This window comes from Pundamilia nyererei, unplaced genomic scaffold, assembly GCF_000239375.1.
Source record: "Pundamilia nyererei isolate P.nyererei 1_Seehausen unplaced genomic scaffold, PunNye1.0 scaffold00025, whole genome shotgun sequence".
NCBI lineage: Eukaryota > Metazoa > Chordata > Actinopteri > Cichliformes > Cichlidae > Pundamilia > Pundamilia nyererei.
In genome coordinates this window covers 434,936-455,929 of record NW_005187426.1, presented here as the reverse complement: position 1 = coordinate 455,929, position 20,994 = coordinate 434,936, and the positions used below count along the sequence as shown (strand labels likewise).

The 20,994-nt window shown below is 37.7% G+C and overlaps 1 protein-coding gene across 1 annotated transcript in view; it reads right to left on the bottom strand.

The window, feature by feature from the left end:
• Positions 1 to 12,946, bottom strand: part of LOC102203896 (myocyte-specific enhancer factor 2A-like) — a 45,718-nt gene extending 32,772 nt beyond the window's left edge. The window contains exon 1 of the mRNA XM_005727533.1: positions 12,820 to 12,946. The gene's annotated coding sequence lies outside the window, so the exon portion shown is untranslated. The remainder of the gene's footprint in view (positions 1 to 12,819) is intronic.
• Between the last annotated feature and the right edge of the window lie 8,048 nt (positions 12,947 to 20,994).

Here is a 20,994-nt window from a genome sequence, read left to right as displayed (position 1 = left end):
CTTTGACATAAACATGATGGGCCCCATCTAACACTGGACTGTTGACCTCAATATGTCTTACTAAAGGGGCTTTGTAAAAATAGAAAGTTCTACACAGTAGTTCTAACATTATGAGCACTAATTAATGTCCCCTTCACCAGCTCCTCATGTAAAGAATGAGCAGAAGTTAGAGCTGTGGAAGGTTAATCATGCTCTTTCTTAACAGGTTGTTTTCAGTACAAACTGGCAGAGTAATTGGGAACCCTTTCATCACTTCTCCTCATTAAAGAGCATGGGTCCAACTCTAATTGTGTTGACCCCACTGTGACCTCTGCTTCAGTCACTCCAACATTAAATCAATAAGGTTTCAAGCTGTTACTACGCAGCAGGCACCACTTGATAGCCCCCCCAATCTTCTGCTGCCAGCCGAATAAAGAAATCATTGTCTCCGAATATCATTTTGTTCCAGTAGATTATGGAGCTGATCCTAGTAGTCAGTGCAGAAACAACCATGGTGAGATCTGTGGTGATTTGCTAATAGATGAAAGAGTTTCTCTTTCATTACTGTTTGCTAAAGTGTTAAGAACTGATGACAGAGATTGCTTTATTCGTATCTTTACCTTCCCTGCAGCTTTGCTTGTCTCCTTGCTCTCTCCTACTTCGCATTTTGCTCAGTGTCGTCCTTCTTCCTTCTAGCAGCTTATTTGCATGGTATCCACCAGCAAGAGAAGAGAGGATCTTTTGCTCAAGGCAAAATAAGGCAGAAGATTCTCTTTCCCCAGCAAGCCTGGACATTCTTTGAAGTTCTAATAAATGACGTTTTTTATAAAGGTTCTAGGGGAACGAATGCATCATAAACATTCTATATGGTGGACCTGGTCCCTGAGGGTGCAGGACTTAGATCGGGCTTATTTACTAGCTGAAGTGTTTAACAGTTCCCCGTCTATATTACCACTCTCCACACAAGCCCAGATGTGCACATACTTCTTTGATGTAAAGAAAGTGAATGTCAATTTATGTTAAAATATCATGAGACTGAATTAACATTTTGTTATGCAAATCATGCTCTGGCACAATGCACAGTTTTTGAATAAGAATGATAATTTGCATATTACTACCAGCAACAACAGCTGCAAATGAGATTCCTTGTAAACGTGGCCAATGACAAAACCTGACATTCAGTAGAGTCAAAGTCCTCTGAATGTTCCACTTTAGCTTCTCTCCTGTGGCTTAGTGAGACAGGAACACGTCTTTTATAGTGAGTCAGGCGAAAGGAAACCAAATGATGCTGTAGTCTGTTGCCAGGCATGACAGGAACATGCACTGTGATTAATTCATCACCCACAGTCAGACAAGCTAGCCTCTGGTATCAAGCAGCCAGAGTATCGACACTGGCCTATGCTGTTTTGCAGGTCACGAAGCTAATGGGTTTTTTCTTGAAATGTAATAATTAAACTGATCTCCATGCACCAGCAGCATGGCCATTTAAAGCTAGGCTGAAGGCCAGGCAGATTAGTTGGCTTAAACTGTCATCTGCCGTACCACCAGACTCCCCAGTTAGCATGTGAAGAAGCTGTGTTATTCTGTTAAGTATGATTCTCTTTAAGGAGGCAAGAATACATAAAAGGCCATGTCAGTGTGTGTATCAAACCATAAGAATAATGCAATAAAAATGTAATAATACTTTTGTGAATTATACATTAAAAAAGCCCGTAGCTTGGAGGCTTCATTTACTGACACCCCATTCTCCTACGCGCCACAATGTTACTCTCAATCTCCCAGCCTTGTAAAAACTCCAAGACAGCAGTCTGCTCGTTTAATTACTGGCACACTGTGATGTCATTTCATTATTGTGTTGCTTTTATGGCAGTGGCAGTGGGCTAAGATTTTCCTGTCTCAACACAGAGACACTGATGTCATGCCTGCAACAAAGATTGAAACACAAGCTGCCTTGTAAAATACGGCCACACTTCCATACCCTCTGTTCCTTTCATTAAAAAGAAAACAAAAAAATGTTAATTGCACTCCAAATTAAGTTTGAATCCTGACAAAATATGTTCTTTTTTTCTGTCTGCCAGTTTCATGTTTTCTTAAAAGGCTGTCAGCTGAGGTTGTGAGGTGAGATGAGCCTGGGCTGTGTTTAAGGGTCATTATGTTGGTTATGTGTCTGCTTGTGTTTCCAAATTGTAATCGTACAGTGTAAAATTTCTAACAAGAAAAACAGGCTGAAGGTCTGCTGAGCCAATAACATTCACAAATTACAATCTGAGCTGCTCCCACACAGTTCAGTGTCAAGAATCCCCAATCATATTTTCTATATGGAAACACTACTGCTACAACTTTGAAGCTCATTTAGTATTTGCCTTTCAAAAACGTCTCACAGAGACACAAATCTACAAATGCTTGTGGGTTATGGAGAGCTGACGAAAATAAAAATTACATTTCTCTGCAGAAATGAATATAGAAAAAGAAAGACCAGAAACTCTAGTCTTCGCTCAATCAGTACTAACCATTTGGCCAAAAGAACAGACTCTCATTCAGTTACTGATGTATAAACTGAAGTGATGCAACTGACTTTATGAGAGAGTTTTGCAAGCCTTACAACCATATAAGTGCTTAGTGTTTAATGTGGATTTATTGGTCCCTTTTTTCAGGCCAATACAAAACAGCAACATTCAGCACACTTTTGAGTAGAAGTAAAACAAGAAGACCACCAAAGTTAGCTGTTACAGCTTCATTTATGAGTTGATCTGAGAAAGGCAATTTTTGCTTATAACTTTTTGAAAAGCAATAGCTGCTGATTTTGTAAAGCTGGAGAGAGAAGTGATGGGATCGTGCCTTAAAGTATCCCAAATAAGTGATCCACGATTTCACAGTTTTTAAGGTTAAACTGACACGCAACTATTAGCAGTCAGGCAACCAACATAGAAGTTGCATCAATTGTAGTTTGACTGATCAGTTTCCACTCTAAAAAGTCATCACCAACAGGTTATGTGACTGCATGAGTTTCTCACTCAGTCATGACTGAGAGGTAGCCTGTCCGAGAGTCTTGTTCATGCACTTATCGACTAGTCACTTTTGGGCTCTGGCGTGGGCTGTGGGAATTGAACATGAGTCTAAAGTTCCCGAAAGGGACGCATTTGGAAAGTTTGCGAACATCACACCATGAATTAGTGCATGTGAGTTTGCCGAGCCACATAGCTCCAAAAATGAGAAATATCTGTAGCCTCAGCCCAATCTTTTGATCTATTAAATGATATTATAATGAATTCTTTAACATTTTGTTTGTTCCTGCTCTCATTGAAATTCTGCGCTTTCAGCAAAGTAATAACTTCCTTTTTATCTTGTGAAGTAATGGTAAGAAGATCTGAGGCCTCCATCTTGAGGTTCCTTTAGGCAATCTCCTATCCCCTACCCAAAACCCCTGCTTACATATACACACATATATTTCACCATTAGCATTTCTGGCTCTTTGAAAATACTGGTTAAACAGTGAGCTCTTTTTTTAGGTTAGCATATGTACTGGACGAGTAGAATGCCTCCACACAAACTGAATTTGTATTGATCTTGCAAAAGTGCCACATAGAGGTAATAGAAAACTATAAAAAGGTGAGTCTCTAAAGCTTTTCAGATCATTAGATTAGTGAGTGTAAATAATAAAACAAAGTCAGACTAAAAAAAGCTGTACACTGAAAAACTGTCTCCTGTTGAATGGAAAGATAAGATGTGGGTGCTTTGAACACACTCACATTAGGCTGTGCAAGAAAATAAGTGCTCAGAAAACGCTGTGCAAACAGATGGACGGTGTAGAGCTGCAGGATGAGTTTATAAGTTTATGCAGATGCTGAAAACTGGCTAGTATTTCAACACATGTTGTAACTGGCCTGATTTCCAAACCTACAGTTTTGCAGTGTTTGAATGAAGGCACTTTGCCTATTTTAATCAGTCTTTCTAATTATAGACATCTAATTAAGTGTCAACTCAATATTCTGAATGATAAAACAATAGTAAACCACTTTTTCTTCATGGCATCTTTGTGTGTTTTAGAATTTTTAAGCAGCTGATTCACCCTCAGACCATATGGGTGCCTATGCTAACATTACTTATAATCAGCCTCTAGGTTTACTGTGATTATGAGAAATAATTGCTCAAATCCATGATCCTGGCTTCTCTTAATACCAGCTTCAGTGCTTCAAGCAATGTTATCAACAAACTAGTTTCTTCTTTTTGTTTCCTACATTTTGAATAGCTACTTGCCTAAGCCTACTAAAAAATAAATAAATAACTGAACACAGTATAAGTGAAGTGCATGACCCAAGCCGAGTAATGAAAAGAACCACAACAACCAATCACAGCTAACTGCCTAACCGGCCAAATGATATCACATATAATACAAAACATTTATTTCCTTTAAAAAAAAGATAGTAAGTCGGGCTAATAAAACTACCAGTGACTTGTCACTTGTACCTCATGCCTGAACACTCTGGCTACACTGCACGCAGTGGGTTAGGAATACTGGGAGGTGCACAACAAGCTAAAAGCGTGCCATACAAGCAGTTGAGAGCTCACTGTCTTTTTGCACAGCCATGCAATGAAAACAAAAAACATAAACTCCCTGTTAGTCAGACCAAGCCATGCTAAGAACAGCTGTGAGATGAAGCTGTCCTTGCTAACACCCCAAGAAAGATGGTAAAGCAGTTTATCTGAACAGATTTGCTAACTGCATAACAAACACACCATGCCTTCTTTATTACTTCACAAAAAACTCATGCAAGTTCACCAGTGGAAAACTTTTAGTGCAAAGCAGCAACAGCAGTAATGGTTCAGTCCACTACTATACCAACAGCTACTTTGCAAAACCCTGGCGTGGATGATGCTAATGTAAAGTTAGGTTGATATCTAAATGTAAAAAGAGCAACACAAGAGAAGCTTCAGTCACTTATCCCCTGTTTTTTAAGGCCACAGTACAAATGCACAGCACGACTGCTTGACATACTATAGCACAGTATGGAAAAAGCAATCCTACACATATTAGCAGAAAACTCTAAAAGCCAGACACTCGCAATAAAGAATTCTCTTGAACAGTGTGGAAGCTGCTGGTGTAACCTAGTCTTCAACTCAGCATGGAGTGACAGTGTCTTCATGTACAGCCAGTATTAATCAAGTGTTGGCACCATTAAGAACAGTGTCAGGACACTGAGCAGACCCAAACCACTCTCTGGTCTGGCTCTCATCCCTACAAATCAACAGTGAGTTTAATTAAGCCAAGCCATGCTGCTATTGATTCAACATTACTGTTTAACCTGGCAGCTCCGCGGGAAATCTATTTACTGTGAGCGACAAAGGCAGACTTATATGATTGCAGGAAAGTAAATTGCAGGGCTAATATTTGGAAATTGTTTTATTTGATTTCTATATTTATTGAGCGTAATTTCTTAGCTCCTCTGCAGCATATTTAGCATCAAACGTGCGGGTGTGTGGGCCTGTGGTCAGACGGCAGGCAGCCAGAGGTTTGGCTGGCTAGGAAGAGTTGGCTCAAACCCGATTACTGGGGTGACCCCGCAGGAAGAGTTCTCAAGTCCAACAGATTAGGAGCTTTTCCAAAAGCCACAGCAAGAGGAAAGCAGAGAAGAGTGGAGTAGGGTAGAGTTGAAGAGAGACGAGATCACTCAAAGCCTTCACTGCTAGAAAGTATTGCTCAACACAATAAACATGATTTCAATATTACCTCCATATATAAATACGCCTAAAACACATTTTATATTTCCCTTGACCCTTCAGCGCTGCCGGAAAGTAATTTGAATCAGGACAAGCAGAGATACATAATCAAATAAGTATTTTAATGTGCTCACCTGTCACAAGCCAGGCTCACTGTAGTTCATTTTAATTAACTAATATCACCATTTCAAACCCTCAACGCCCAAATACATCTTCATAATCATCAGTCACTGCAATACAAGCAAATGAACTGACAGAACCTTTCAGTTTCTCAAATGAACAACAGCATCACTAACCTCAAAACATGTGACACAGCCCTCTGATGGCCAAAGTAATTATGACAGGAGCAAACTTAGGAAGCCAGGTCATACAGCAGTGTGGAGGGGGTGGATGGGTGGATCAACAAAATGTTTCTCAATTGGCGTTTCAAACAGTCAAAGACAAAGAATTTTTTTTAGTTTTTTTGTCATCATCCTTACACGACACTACAAGAGTGGCCAGAGTGAATTCTTTGATTTAAGTCTAAAGTGTCAGATAGAAACTAGAAGTGTTTGGTATGGCAAGTGAAAGGAGAAGGAATGGATACAGAGAAGGTGGCACAGTCAAATGATTTAGAAAGGTTAGGTTTGTGTCACTTTTTTGTTACAATAAGTATTCAATTCATGAACTTCAGAGCTCTACAATGAAATAAGATGTTAGCAGACTAGTAAACGAAGATGTGGAGAGGTCAATAGATGGTGCATTGAAGCTCAAAGTATATTGATTGGATGACAGGAGCTGAAGTGCTGCAATTTGGCACTGCCTTTACTTTGTGTATGGTGCCTCCAATAATAGTGATGCACCTCTTGGTAAAACTGCTGATAGTGACTGTTCAGTTATTGGCTATTACCGGTGTGCTAAATCTAAATAACTACACATATCAATTAATTTATGAAACCATTATTTACATTTTTTTTTCTGAATGAATGTCTGCATGCTCAAGTGTCGTTTTGCAAGATACTGAACCTTAAAATGAACCCCAATGTGACAGTGTGTGAATATAATAGGAAAAAGTGCTAAATGTATAGTATAGAAAGCATTGTGCAAATGGGCGAGCATGGTTTGTAGTGTAAAGTGCTTATTAAAGCTAGACGAGTGCTTTGTAAATGCAGTCCAGTCAGTTTGTTCTGGAGAGGAAATCTTGAGAGCACTTCTCTCATTTAGACTGGTTTTTTTTTTTGCTGAAATGGGTCATAACTCTCTGAGAGTTATGAAGTCAATCTGCTGAATGCTTCTACGGCAAGAATTATCAACTAGAGCTTTCATCTTTTCTTCTTTGCGTGATACAAAATGCATAACGTTTAGGGAGTCGTCATCAAGCTCATCAGGTTCAACGCATTTATCCACATTAAAGCTACGTGATTTAGCTTGGATTCACTAAAGCAAGTCATCTAATTGACTAGGAAAGAAAAACTCAAATCAGTCAGTCACGGATAACTTAAAATAGCTTTTCAATAAAAACACACACACACACACACACACACACACACACATACAAATGCATACAGTGCAGCCTCTATTTCTTCAGCATGTGGTGCAAAAAGAGAAGCCTGTCCCTCAGAAGTGTTGCTATTTCTGTTTACCACAAGGCCCCAAATATTCTATCATTAGAGAAACTAGGAGGGGAAGGAAATACCACTTGGGAACACATGGACTCGGTGCAGCCACACAAAGAAACCTAACTGACAGAGTGGATACAAGATTAAAGACTGTCATGTTATTGCTAACAGGTTTTATATCCACATCTTCATTTACATCAAAATGTCAAAAAAGGATATTTCCTCACTTTTCATGAGAAATCACAGGTTTGTTTAACATTATACTATTAAATGATTTACCCAACGTGTTATACAACCAATATTGGTTTTGTATGCTTCCTGTTGCAAAACTGATTTATAATTCTTCAATTCTTTGGTGTTTTAATCTGATAGAATAGTAAAGGTCGATAGTTTTAAAATGAAATTTAAAGTTTACCTTCAACTGAGAAAGATTTACACCAAAAAAAATAAAATAAAATAAACACAGCATGGTCTAGGGCAGGGGTGGGAAACTCCAGGCCTCAAGGGCCGGTGTCCTGCAGGTTTTAGATATCACCCTTGGTCAACACACCTGAATCAAATGATTAGTTCATTAACAAACCTCTGGAGAACTTCAAGACATGTCAAGGAGGTAATTCAGCCATTTAAATCAGCTGTGTTGGATCAAGGACACAACTAAAATCTGCAAATCTGCAGGACACCGGAGTTCCCCAACCCTGGTCTGTGGTGAGTCACACTGAATACTAGACAATGTGCATGAATGGCCAAGACCTAGCCTGGGAATAATATGAATGTGGAAAGTCACTGTTCCAAGCCTGGTTGGCATTGAGACAACTGTTAATCCAACAAGGGGCGGGTTTGGTGAAAATGACATTTTTCCATCCATTAGCAATGCATCCCATTTTTTTGCTCTGATTGGTTGTAATCGTCCAATTGTTTCCAGAGGTGCTTTGGTCTGTGCCAAGTGATAATGTGTCTTAGAAATCACATGTTATAAACTAATTACATTTGTATAGCAATGCAAGGCTAGCAAATACCATCATGACAGCTGAGTCAAGCAGCATCGTGGTACTGTAGCTAAAAAGTACTTGAAGCTGGAGTACCAGTGATGACAGCTGCATGCCTTTAGATGTAGCTTACATATAACTGTATTTAAAAGCTCTCCCCTCCAAATATTTGAAAACACACATTGTCAGATACATTAATTTATTTTCTGGGAAATTATGTTTTATATTTTTATCATTGGTTACATACTTACCCTGGGTAGCTCAATGATGAATGTAAAATCAGCAAAATCTGGGACTGTGCCCTGCAAGTGTCACACAGGCTGTATGCACATATTGAATAATATCTAAGTAAATAAATGACTGTTAGGCTTGAACAGTCTTTTGTATTAGGTGTACATTTATAGAAGCATTGGTATAAATCAAGAAAATATGATGGTGCTGAATTTCTTCTGCATGTACTGGACACACCCTAGTAACATCTTCAGCACCAACCCTTGCATCATTCTTTATAAAACACTTAGATATTTTTGGGGGGTGGGTTCCCATTTTATTTTGGCAGACACAGTAATAATGTCTATCATTTCTGCTAGGATATCCACATGTTCATAGTCTGTTTAATGGGTTTTAGAAGCAGCACTGTGGGCTGCATTAAAGCAAATTTTAAGTTAAACAATGATGAAAGGCAGGGTCCATGTTCTCCAAATGGGCTGACATAAGTATCAAGGGATATTATATTCTTTTAAACATAAGCACTAGCAACATGTATTTTAATCAGATTTAAAATAATCAGATCAGGATGTGCATGAAACCACTATGCAATGCAACTGGGTGATGAGAACATTCCCATGTGAAACCCATCATAACATATGATGTGTTTTTAAGAATGCACTACTTCCCATCAAGTCCCAATACACTGCTTTACTTTAAACCCTGGATAACAGCTATTAAGCCATTCAGATAACTTGAACCTGTGCAAAAAAAAAACAGGGAGCAACTTTAAACTCATGTGGCTGATGTTAAACATTAAGGTTAACTTGGAGTCAAGAAACTGAGGGACACCACATTTTTTGGTCTCTAAGAATTTTTTCAGCTATGATATGATCACCAGCTTCCATCTGGTGTTTAGCAAGTCCTCTACAGTATGCCTTGAAAGCTCTTTGCGGAAAACTGAACGAAACTCTTAGAAGAACCCAAAAAACATTTCAATGCTGAAGAACCATCAGGTAGTGATCTTTTCATGTTCTCTAGTCATCATGGGAAAAGGATTTTGGGTCCCTTCTTTGCAGTCATCTAATCTATCTTTCTCACTTTTTAAAGAAATGGTCTGACTCAACGTCTATGCTACATGGATACAACACTGACATTTGTTCGCTTATGGTCTTTTTTTTGGCATTCTAACATGATTAGTTTTGACCAGGGAGATGCCATCAGAGTTTCAACCATGTTTAATGGAAAGAAAATATATACACTATGTGATACTGCACCAAAATGATGCCAGACAGTATTCGGGTTATATACACTATCAATATCTAGCCTTAACTGACTGAAGATGGTAGAGTTCTTTCATCCCATTTGCTCCCCGTGGTCTCAGCAGTCTGACAGGGTGACAGTGTAACCATGACCTGATTACCTGTCCCCTGAAGCCTGTAATCACTAAAGCCAGCAGACAGGCCCTGCCGGTCCGCTGACAGGGAGGATAATTGAAGCTGATGGTACATGCTGCTCGCCCTGCTAATGAAATATGAAAACAAAGAGCAGGAATGAGGCAGCAGGGACAAGGATGAATGCCTGAACTACAGAGCCAATAACTTCTGTCTATTAACAATCAATGTGTAAAAAATGTGGATTGGTCTTTCTTATGAGCCAACACATTTAAAAAGTTTTTAGGTGTTTCCCACAGACATTATATTATGTCGCTGTTTTTCCCTTCTCATGTTTATCAAAGGAAAAGTGCTGTATTACGAGTTTAGCAATTAAATGCTGACACACTCCACAGTGCTCCTTATAGTGCCACAGTTAGACTATCAAAGAAATGATTAACCCAGCATCAGTGACACCACCCTTAACAAAATCATTCTTTTACCAAGTAGTATTGAACTAAAAACACACCACACTTCAAGTTTAAGTTAGCAAATTAAATAATCTTCATATATCCTTTAAATACAACTTTACAACAAAGTGAGGGAAACTATGTTTTTAAACTTTATGAGTTAGTCAGTACTTATCCCTTATCTCAGCGATAAGCACTGATTTGATGAGCTAGCTGTTTTATTAAGTAACAGACACCAATAAAATAACCACAGCCTGTTTAATAGAAATCACACAACTGGAGACTGAACTCTGTCATTCTCTGTCTTCTTGGAGAGACTGATTTAAGTGACATGCTGCTTTCTAAATAGCAGACTGTTTTCTAAAAACCGAAGAAGATTGACTTTGCTTTTGTGCTAATGTGTGATGCCTACAGTAAAAATAATTTTTAAAACAGAGGTTTATTTTGTGTGGTTTCAATAAAATATATGAAAATACATATAAAAATGAAAAGTAAGTAAAGTATGTATTAATTCGATTAACTTATATAGTGCCAAATCACAACAACAGTTGTCCCAAGGCACTTTATATTGTAAGGGAAAGACCCTACAATAATACAAACAAAACAAAGAAAGCACCAACAATCATATGACCCCCTTTGAGCTTTGAGTGCTTTTAAATGCTTTAGTGACAGTGGGAAGGAAAAACTTCCTTTTTAACAGGAAGAAACCTCAAGCAGAACCAGGCTCAGGGGGGTCGGCTATCTACTGCAACTGGTTGGGGTGAGAGGAAGAGGACAGGAAATTACTGGTATGGATGTATTCAAATAATTGCATATGCCCCACCACTCAGCCTTGCTAATACATTCCTCCTAGTGGATAATCTCGGTACTGCAAACAAACGAACAAAAACAGTTCTGTATTATGTCATAACTGTTTATTTCATGACGTTTCATATAGAAGACTTTTCCAGAACTCAGTTTTACTGGTTTCATTATATTGTTTGTTTCCAATTGTATGTTGAGAGAGAGAGAGAGAGAGAGAGAGACCCCCGCTAAGACATCTACAGTCTACAGGCTACAGTCTCACATGATCCGTTTCACTGAATTCTTAGCCATTATTTCACATTGTTGCTTTATTTCCTACATGACATATCTCTAGTTGAAATGATTGCCACACTTCTTCTTTTTTTTTCCAGCTCTGATGAGTTACTCTTGGAATGAATGAAGTAAGACGGAGGTGTTCTAGCACTAGGGTTGTAATAACAGATATAAGAGAGTTTCAAGCCTGATTTGAAGTTTACTCTATTTTAATAGACATATCATGTAAAGCTATACATTTTATTAGGGTGCTATATGTGTAGGTTTGCATGATTGAAAGCTTTAAAGATTCTTTTTTTAATTCACATTGCTTGTTCTGTTGCTCCTAAAAGCCTTTTATTCTCCTGATTCGTCATAATTGGGAAGCCAGCACCCAGTTCTTGTGAGCAGCACCTCTTGATGTGTGGTGGTTCTGAAAGTAAATCATAAACCTACTAAGCAACGTAATTTTTCGGTTTTGACTGAAAGCGACAACTTCTCAAATCTGGCAATATGAGAAGGGTCAACATGAGCATGTGCAGTAAAATAAGGATTAAAGCAGCATTTCCCCTTTAGGTAAAATATTTAAGCGTAATGTGTCAGGTTCAGAGAGTCGAAAACCTTTTTGAAAAACTTAATGTTAAATTTTCTATTTTATTGACATACATCTATGATTTTTGATTGTTGTTCCCCAGCTATGTGTACTGGTCGTCACAGGATCTCCAGCAGGGTGTACTTTGAAATCTTCCAGCAGATATTTTGTGATGAGTTGTAATAACTCTTCAATCATGCCACTGCTTCAACTAGTTTTTAAACAAATTATGGTTTGGACTTCTTCTTCTTCTTCTTCTTCTTTTTGCTTTAGACTACTGGATAGTTTGGCTTAAAACTATTTAAACTTGTATAATTCACTCCTATTCGATCAGTGATCATGTACACTGATGGGGACTTCCAACATGACTGCTTTGCTGAACCATTGTAAAGGCTAATTTATGGTTATAGTTTTGGGTGTTGTGTACCTGTAGGAAATAACACACGTTGTTCAGGACACCTCAGGTTTTGCGATATTCGAAGCGAGATACGCAGAAAAGGCAACGCTTTGTCAAAGATAGTCCAATCCAATCAAAGTTTTATGCAGCTCTCACTCAGACCACTTATCACAACATGTACAGTAGCGTCCGCGTACAGTATTCACAGTAAGCGACACTCAGGCATGAGATCACAACAAGCACGAACCGTTACCAAATATAGCCTAGACAGAGATGAAGCAGTGCAGAAGCAACATTTAAGGCAGTTTTGGAAGAAATTCAAACACTGAAAGAAGATCGCAGCACTTCAAGAAGGGTCGTGGTTCCCCTCCCTTTCAGTCTCCAAAGCGCAGAACACAGTCAGCACACTTTCACATACAAAGACACATGTTTGCTCCACTTACCCCCACTGGCCTCCCGGTGCTTCTGTAAATACGGGCTTTTTATCAAAGTGTCTCCGGCTGAAAGACACGGACAGATCCTGTCCGCTATATTTAGGAAACTGACAAACTCGGAGCTGCGAGAGGTTTGGCTCCTCCCACCGGAGTGTGTGTATAGCAGCGTCTGTACGTGTGTGCTTGGATCTTCCAACACACTCACACTGACAGGCATACACGATTTGTACTGCAGTGTGTACGTGTCTGAAACAGGGCTGTAAATATGAGTTCACATTTATACTTTAAACGTGTCAGTGTAAGTAGCTCGCTAACGAATAAAACAACGCTTCAGAAAACAATCTGGATATTCTTTGATGGATAAGGGGCACAAAGGGTTAGCTGACCTTCAACTCTGAGACACACTACACCCCACCCAAAAAAACAACAACATTCAAATAAATAAAAAAGACAAAAAATAAAGAGATGATTACTTAAAAATGACAACAACAACAAAAAAAAAAGAAAACACACACACACAAATTGGTACACACCTAAAGCAATCACAAACAGAAATAAAATGGCCACTGTAATGTGAAAAAACACACAAATAACTCCAACAATAAGAGACAAACTATTGCTTTATTACATTAAAGGGCAAAACAACCAAAAGCGGCAACAAATTGGCCACTAAAAATGACAAAAATAACAGCAAAAAAAGATACAGAGGAGATGCAAAATGACTCCAAATGAAGCAAAACTACAGAAATATGGCACAAACTTACAATAAAGGCACAACTACACTAGATATGGCTGCAAAAAGACCAACTCAGTATACAAGACCACACAACCCAACAGCAAAATATACAAATACTAAAGAAGTATGAAACATCTGCAAAAACATGCAAAACATTCTGTCATCACTTTTTGTCTTCTTCTGTAATTTTGTATGAATAGTGGTATTGTAAAGCACTTTGGGTGCCTTGAAAAGCGCTATATAAATCCAATCCATTATTATTATTTTCATTTCAGTGACTCTTCACTGTGGGAGAGCTGGGTGTTCATGTTGGTGCCCAGGCCCCGATATTTCATCTGTACATGGGTGTATTCAATCTAGTACTTTATTAGTTTAAATCACAGATGCAATCTTTCAAAAACAGGAGATCAAGATATTAAAAAATGCAGACATAAGACTTTTTAGGCGGAAAACACAGCATGTGAGTCGGCACTCACCCAAACACAGACCCAGTATTATAATTGATCCATTGATATTTTAATTTAGCCTGTGCCTCAAGGAGGGGTGAGAAAGCTTGTGACTGTGAGGTCACTGGTTTAAATTTCTAAGGCAGCTGAGAAGATCTGCTCGAAGCAGAACATTCAGTGTTACATTCCTCCTTCAACAACACTGCTGGTGAAGCTTTGAGCACCCAGCTGAAATCTTTAGATGCTGCCTGAAGACCACTGGAGATTTCTCTGCATGGAAATTTTTAATTGTTAAGAAACATAAACCAAATCATTCAAACTCCAAGACAGACCTGACTTGCATAAGGGTAAATAAACTGTGAGCATGTCATGCTTCTCTCTTCTATTGTTATATGTTACAAGTTCCGTTTAGTTACATTAAAGCAGCACACAGAAGTCACGCCTGAGGACACACAGCAGGCCTTGTGCTGACTGAGCTGCCACCAGTATATTTTTTCCTTCAGTGCCTTCTGTGCAATTCCACCTTCAGTTTATTCTGCACAAATGTAAAGATAAAAAATTCTTTACATTTGTAGAATACTTTTCTGAAGTACAATACTTGTCCGTATACCTCAAATACTATTTCATTGCTAATCTGATGTTTCAGTTTCTCTCATGCAAGTCGTGATTCTTTACTAGATTCTTTACTAAAGACTGAAGCAAGCTTTACATATGATCAGATAAGACAAGATCCTGGATGCTGCAAACAAAACAAAAGACGATAACAAAAAGAGTTTTGCTGTATAATTTTTATTTATAAACAATTCTAATTGACTTCAGATGAATCTAAACACCTGTAGTATTAGAAATAATGACTGTAGAAAACTTTAGAAGAATTCTATACAATCACTGATTAGAAAAAGAAAACCTCTCCTAGTTTCAATAAAATGGCATATTTTCCCATGTAGCTTGGGAAAACCAAATTATTTTTTAAACCAATATTAATGCAACCACTTGCAATGAATTATTAAGCCCAGTCTAATCTGTTCAGCAGGTGTGGATATTTACAATTAAGTGATGTAAAAAGACTTGTACCTTTTAACTGAACCATACATTATTATATATTTAGAGGCTTGTAGTTTCTCTTCAGAGAGATGAGTTATTTTTAAAGTTCAGTGGGTAAAAGGTAACCTCACAGAGCATTTCTTTGAGAACATGTGTCTGTGCCAAGGGAGGATCGGTCATATTAAAAATGAAACCCAGTCCTTCAAGGATACGAGTATAGAAGCCTGTAGTGCCCTCGTGTGTCCTTACCCCACATGACAGCTGAAGTGCACTTGACTCGAGCTTCTTTCACTGAAGTTTTACTTCTTTATAACCATCTGACCTCTGCTTAATTGAAAGACAAGTTTTGATGACTTTTTATTAATTATAATTTCATTTTTCATACATTTTCCAACAACATACAACTCAAAGTTCCAAATAACCCTCTATTAAAATGAATGATTTTTAAGCTCTTCAATTTTAAGAAAAGGCATCTATTAATATGTGTGGCAGTAAACATTTTGCCCTAGTTTACAGCAGTTTCACCTGCTACACATCCTCTTAATGTGGGTCAGTTTGTGGCACTTTTTAACCAGTTAACAGCTGAAATTTATTTAAAATAAGAAAAAAAAACTTTTTATGCACCCATCAAAAGGTTATTTTAAGGTTCTTGTGAGCTTGTCTGCTACTACATCAACTAATTACGTTTTTAAATTAAACCTAAAAACCTATGTAACTATTAGGTTAGCCCTCACCATGTTTTTTTTTTTTTAAGTGAGTTGTCCCTACTTACACAATAGATTTAAAACTTACATTAAAAAAAACTCGTGTTCACTTCTATTTAAAGCCATGAAACATTTAACATGCAATTAAGTAAAAAGTAAAATGCATTATTTATAAAAACTTCGAGGTTGAAAAACAAAAACACATCCTGTTTATCTAAATAGAGAAATAATAAAATACTGATCATCATCATCATCATCATCATCATCATCATCATCATCATCATTTATTTATTTATTTATATAGCACTTTAAAAACACACCTGGTAGACCAAAGTGCTGTACAATACTAATATGCACATAATAATATAATAATATAAAATACTGATAAGTGAATGTTCATCATTTCTCACCATTGTGTACCCTCCTCTGCCTTCTTGTCATTTAAAATAGGGCAGCATCATCAGTAGTTATCGGTAATAAACAGAGCAATATTATTTCAGAGACATCAGACAACTGTGTACAGTGCATGTGAATACTAATGGGGAATGCTGTGATGTTTTATACTGTGAAAGTACATTTTAACCTAAACCTGACCTAATGGTTAGCTTGATGATCAAGCTTAAAAAAGCTTTGCTGCTTAAACCTAATAAAACAGAGAACTAAACAAGCGAAAACTAAATAGCAGCCAAGTGTGAGGGACAGGTCGACATACTCCAATATGTTTGTGACTGATCAAAATTATAAAAAGGTTACACTGCCTTTTCATTAGCATTAAAATATGTTGTGTAAATGTATTACATTACAGGGATTACTGTGCTTATTTGATATCACAGCTTTACACCAGTTCATCTCTTCATTGTTTTAGAAGCAGCCAGGAGAGAAGAGAACAGAGACTCTGGCCTTTGGTTCAGGACATCTGGGTGGTCCAATTCTGCCACCTGTCAAAGAGAACACTTGGTAAGTTGAGGCTGAAGATCATATACGGATTAGTTTTGTCTAACCGTCTTTGTTACCTGTCCATTGTTCATGACTAGAATACGATCTGCATTCATCACTGTGTTGATGCGATGTGCTAGGTGAGCACAGTGCTGTCTTGAAAGGCCTCTTTGACTGTCTTTTGGATCAGAGCATCTGTTTCTGGATCTGTGGAGGCTGTGGCTTCATCCAAAAGAATGATCTATCAGACAATATGAGCCTCTGTTACTGCAGGAAAGTACTGATTTAAGGAGGAGCACATGGAAAGAAACAACTTCTCTCCAGATCTCCTCATCAGTGTACTTATTGAACGGATCCAATTTTTGGGGTATACAGTTGTATCTCTAGAGAGTTGATAAAGATAGATATATGGTCAGATTATAGATATTTTAGAGATTATAAAAACAATCAATGAACACTATACTCGGACAGCACAACTTTTTAAGCTCTTTAGTTTCACCCGATATCTCTCTAACAATATGAACATAAACCTGCACAAAATGCAGTTATTTTCTAAGTTCTAAGACATCAATAAAAGTTAAAGTAGCTAACAGAGTCATATCGTGACAGCTAGATTGAAGGCACAGACACTGTCACACATGAACTTTGAGAAATGTGCCACAATGGTGCACCTGTCCCATAACATCTGTTATTCCAAACATTTCTTACATGTGTCTTCATAGTTCACCATGAATTAAATGGTGCATTACAAATCATATAATAATAATAATAATAATAATAATAATAATAATAATAATTTCATGCTCATGTTTTTTATACCGTTGTTCATCATTCCAACATCTTCACCAGGTCTGAGCTCAGATTCATTCAAGTTGGCAGGATCCAGGGACATCACTTCATCTTCCATCTGCTTCTGAAAAGAGAACAACAACAGTTTCACAGTTAGGTCTGCATACTTAACATAATAAAGCTTACAGAACTCAGTGAATTCAAAGCAACAAAGAACTGATACTAAGGCTTTTGAGCTAACTGAACAGTAAGAGTAACAGAGCTACAAACATTTGTACTGCAGTTTGTGTGAAATCCTTACTTTAGACTCTTCCATCTGGTAGTTGCTGATGAGTTGAGCATAGCGCCCATTTGCATTCATCAGGGCTTGATGGTTTCCAGCCTCCTGAACCTCACCATCCTCCAGAACCAAGATGCCATCACAGAACTCCAAATACTAAAAGACACAAGTTAAGACAACTGTGAGAAATGCCCCCCCCCAAACACTCTTGTTGCATCTGAAGTGGAGTGACTTACCAAAATGGTTCACAATTTGTGATTAAAACAATACCATTGAGTTTAAGTTTCAACAATCACAGCACAGTGATTTATTTAGATTATATACCAGGTGTGACCAAGAAGTTCCAAGACTGCCTATAAAAGCAAAGCTAAAACCTAAACAGGTTTATATTTCTTGAAGGTGGCCTTTTCAGGGAAGACTGCACTGCTTCAAGTATGACTGCTTTTAGATTAGTCCCTAGAAGCCCTGCTCTGGCCACCTGAAATTCCCTTTCAGCAGACTCTTTCAATTCCTGATGAAAGCCAATGCACACTATACTTTGCTCATAGGGAACAACCTTCAGTGGACTCTGAAGACTGCTGATGAACAAAGTGTGAGAACAGTTGATCCAGGGAGGGGGACAAAGCAGTCAAAATGTGCAGAATAAATTAAAGTTGAAGGTGAGTGAGAGTGCACTTTTTATATATTACTCCATATGATTTCTGGGAGGTCAAAGTCAACATTGTTTAACCAATATAGTTACTCAAGTCCCCAAAGGTGTAGTGTATTTTTATGAAGCTTTGAAGACAGTCCATAAAAAATTCTGGGTAATATAAAGTTTTTACCAATTTTAACAGTAGGTGTGAGCAACCTTGACCCAATTATCACCAAAATTAAATATGCTTAAGCTCTTATTAAGATCTAACATCACACAAAATTTGAAAACGATAAATTGAAAACTGCTAGACTGCTAAGTAACTGACAAACAGAACCCATGCACACGCCCTCCCTCTGGGAGGAGGAAAAGCAAGCCTTTACAGTATATCTACCCTTAATCATTTTAGTGACACTCCAGCTTCAATTATCCACTTCACAGACATAAACATAAGAGCAATGCAGTAACTCATGAAGATGAAGATGGCAAAAGTGGTAAAGGCCTGGAAATAAAGAAAAATACAGGAAAATTTCAATTTGTGGTAAACCACATTTAAAATTTGTCATTACTGCTGTACTTCTGTGGTACTCACACTAACTGCATAAAGTGGCAAGCCTATCACAGTGTGTATAAAGAGGGTCAGAACGGTGGCAAAGGTGGCAGAGATTAGGGTAGTGGTACAATTAGTAGCCTGGATGTAACCCACCAACTTTAGTTGTTCCTTTTTCTTTTTTCTAAATCCTGTGAGAGAAAAAGTTTGCCAGTTCTCTTTACCTTCAATAATATTTTTTGCTCTGACCAATTCTGCTAGAGTTGAACATTCATGTTAAAAATTACAGACAAATAAAGGCATAGTTCCTTATAATGTTTAAAGATGGGGAAAACAATCACACTGAATGCTCTTATGCATGCTTATATACACATAACATAATTCTGTTGGCCAACATACAGCTACTTAACTTACCCTTAATCTTCTTCTCAAAACAGTCTTCCCAGGCGTAAATCTTGATAAGTTTAATGTTGTTGAGAATCTCACCCATTCACCGAATTCTGCCATCTTTTATTGCTACAGCCTTCAACTTCTTTTTTTTCATGAGCACACCAGAAAATAGCTAAACACCACAAACATAATATATTAGTGGCTATTGAAAACAAGCAATATGACAGCAACATTTTAAATATACAGTTGAGTTAAATACAAGTTATTGTTTTCTAATTTTGCAGTTTAAAATCGTGTTAAACTTGGTTAAAGAATACTGGCAGTAAAACGAAAAGAATAAGGAGAAAATTATAGGTGAGAAAATAGCATTTGTATGAAAACCAACCAATGACCCATAAACAATAGACATGTATCTGAGCCACAGCCAGACCAGGACCATGCAGACTAGGGTCACACCTACAGAAGGGCCCCCCTCTATTGTGGTATTGCTGCTAATCCCCAGTTTGCAGCATTACACAGCTTTTTTCCCAGTCTTTTGGAACATGTGGCTGGCATCAATTTTAGAATTAGCCTATATTTTAAAAATAATAATAATAATAAAACCAAAAAACACAACATGCTTCAAATGAAAAATGAAATTTCAAATGAATAACCAGTCCATTTGGTTTTTATTTACATTTGAAAATTTCTCAACCATTTTGGAGACTGTTGTTCCAAAATCAGAGCCATTTAAATACTGTTTGTCTCTTTTTCACTCTTTATAATAATACTATTTCAGTCTAAGAAATATGTACATACCTGTGAAAACATGATGAAAACTTCAATAAAGACTCCAATCAGTGCTGTGTAGCCAAGAATATAGCAGGCGTAGCTAGCGCACACAAGATAGACAACAGGAACAGATAGCGCTAAGCACCCAAACGTTACTGCCTCAAAAACTCTGTGGCAATCATTGGTCAAAATGTTAACTATCTAGATGAAAGAGCAGAGAAAAAAAAATTAACATTTAAGTTTTCCATTCACCTGTGAACTGAAATAAGATGATACAAATACCTCTCCGTTTGAAATGGTCCTTTGTGTCTGCAGAGACATGACCTTCTGAAAACCAACTGATGAGAATGCTCCTTTCAGTCTGACTGCTGAACGCAGGTTTATTGCACACTGCAGGGCGGCTAGCCATACTTTGCTTAACTCTGTGAAACACAGAGCAAAGGCCAAACCAACACAACTCAAAAGTCCAGACTGTCCTGGGTCTCCAATACAGTTTAAAATGTGATAGACCAAAACAGTCTGAAAGGCCAGAAAGAAAGGATTGAGTTACTTAAAGAGCAGGAATCATTTAAACTGCAGCTTGGTGCATAGTTAGGGTGGGTGTAAAACTCACACGATTGGGGTGTTATTAATGTCAAACTGTAGCAGAGAGGGGGCTTTGGCTTTTTAGCTCTATAATTTTAGCTTTATAATGAAAATGTGCAATTTTTGGGGGGGTTTTCTGCTTAAAATAAAAGCATGCACCCCATGCCACTCTTGGTAACTTCTCCAACTAATGTAATTTGTCAGTTCCATATAGCTATATCCTGTTAAGGTGATATTTTTTTCTTCAATTGCTTAGATGGTTTTATTTGTGTTGGGAGAGCAAACCTGCCAAAGGCACATACTGATGTGCCATCATTGA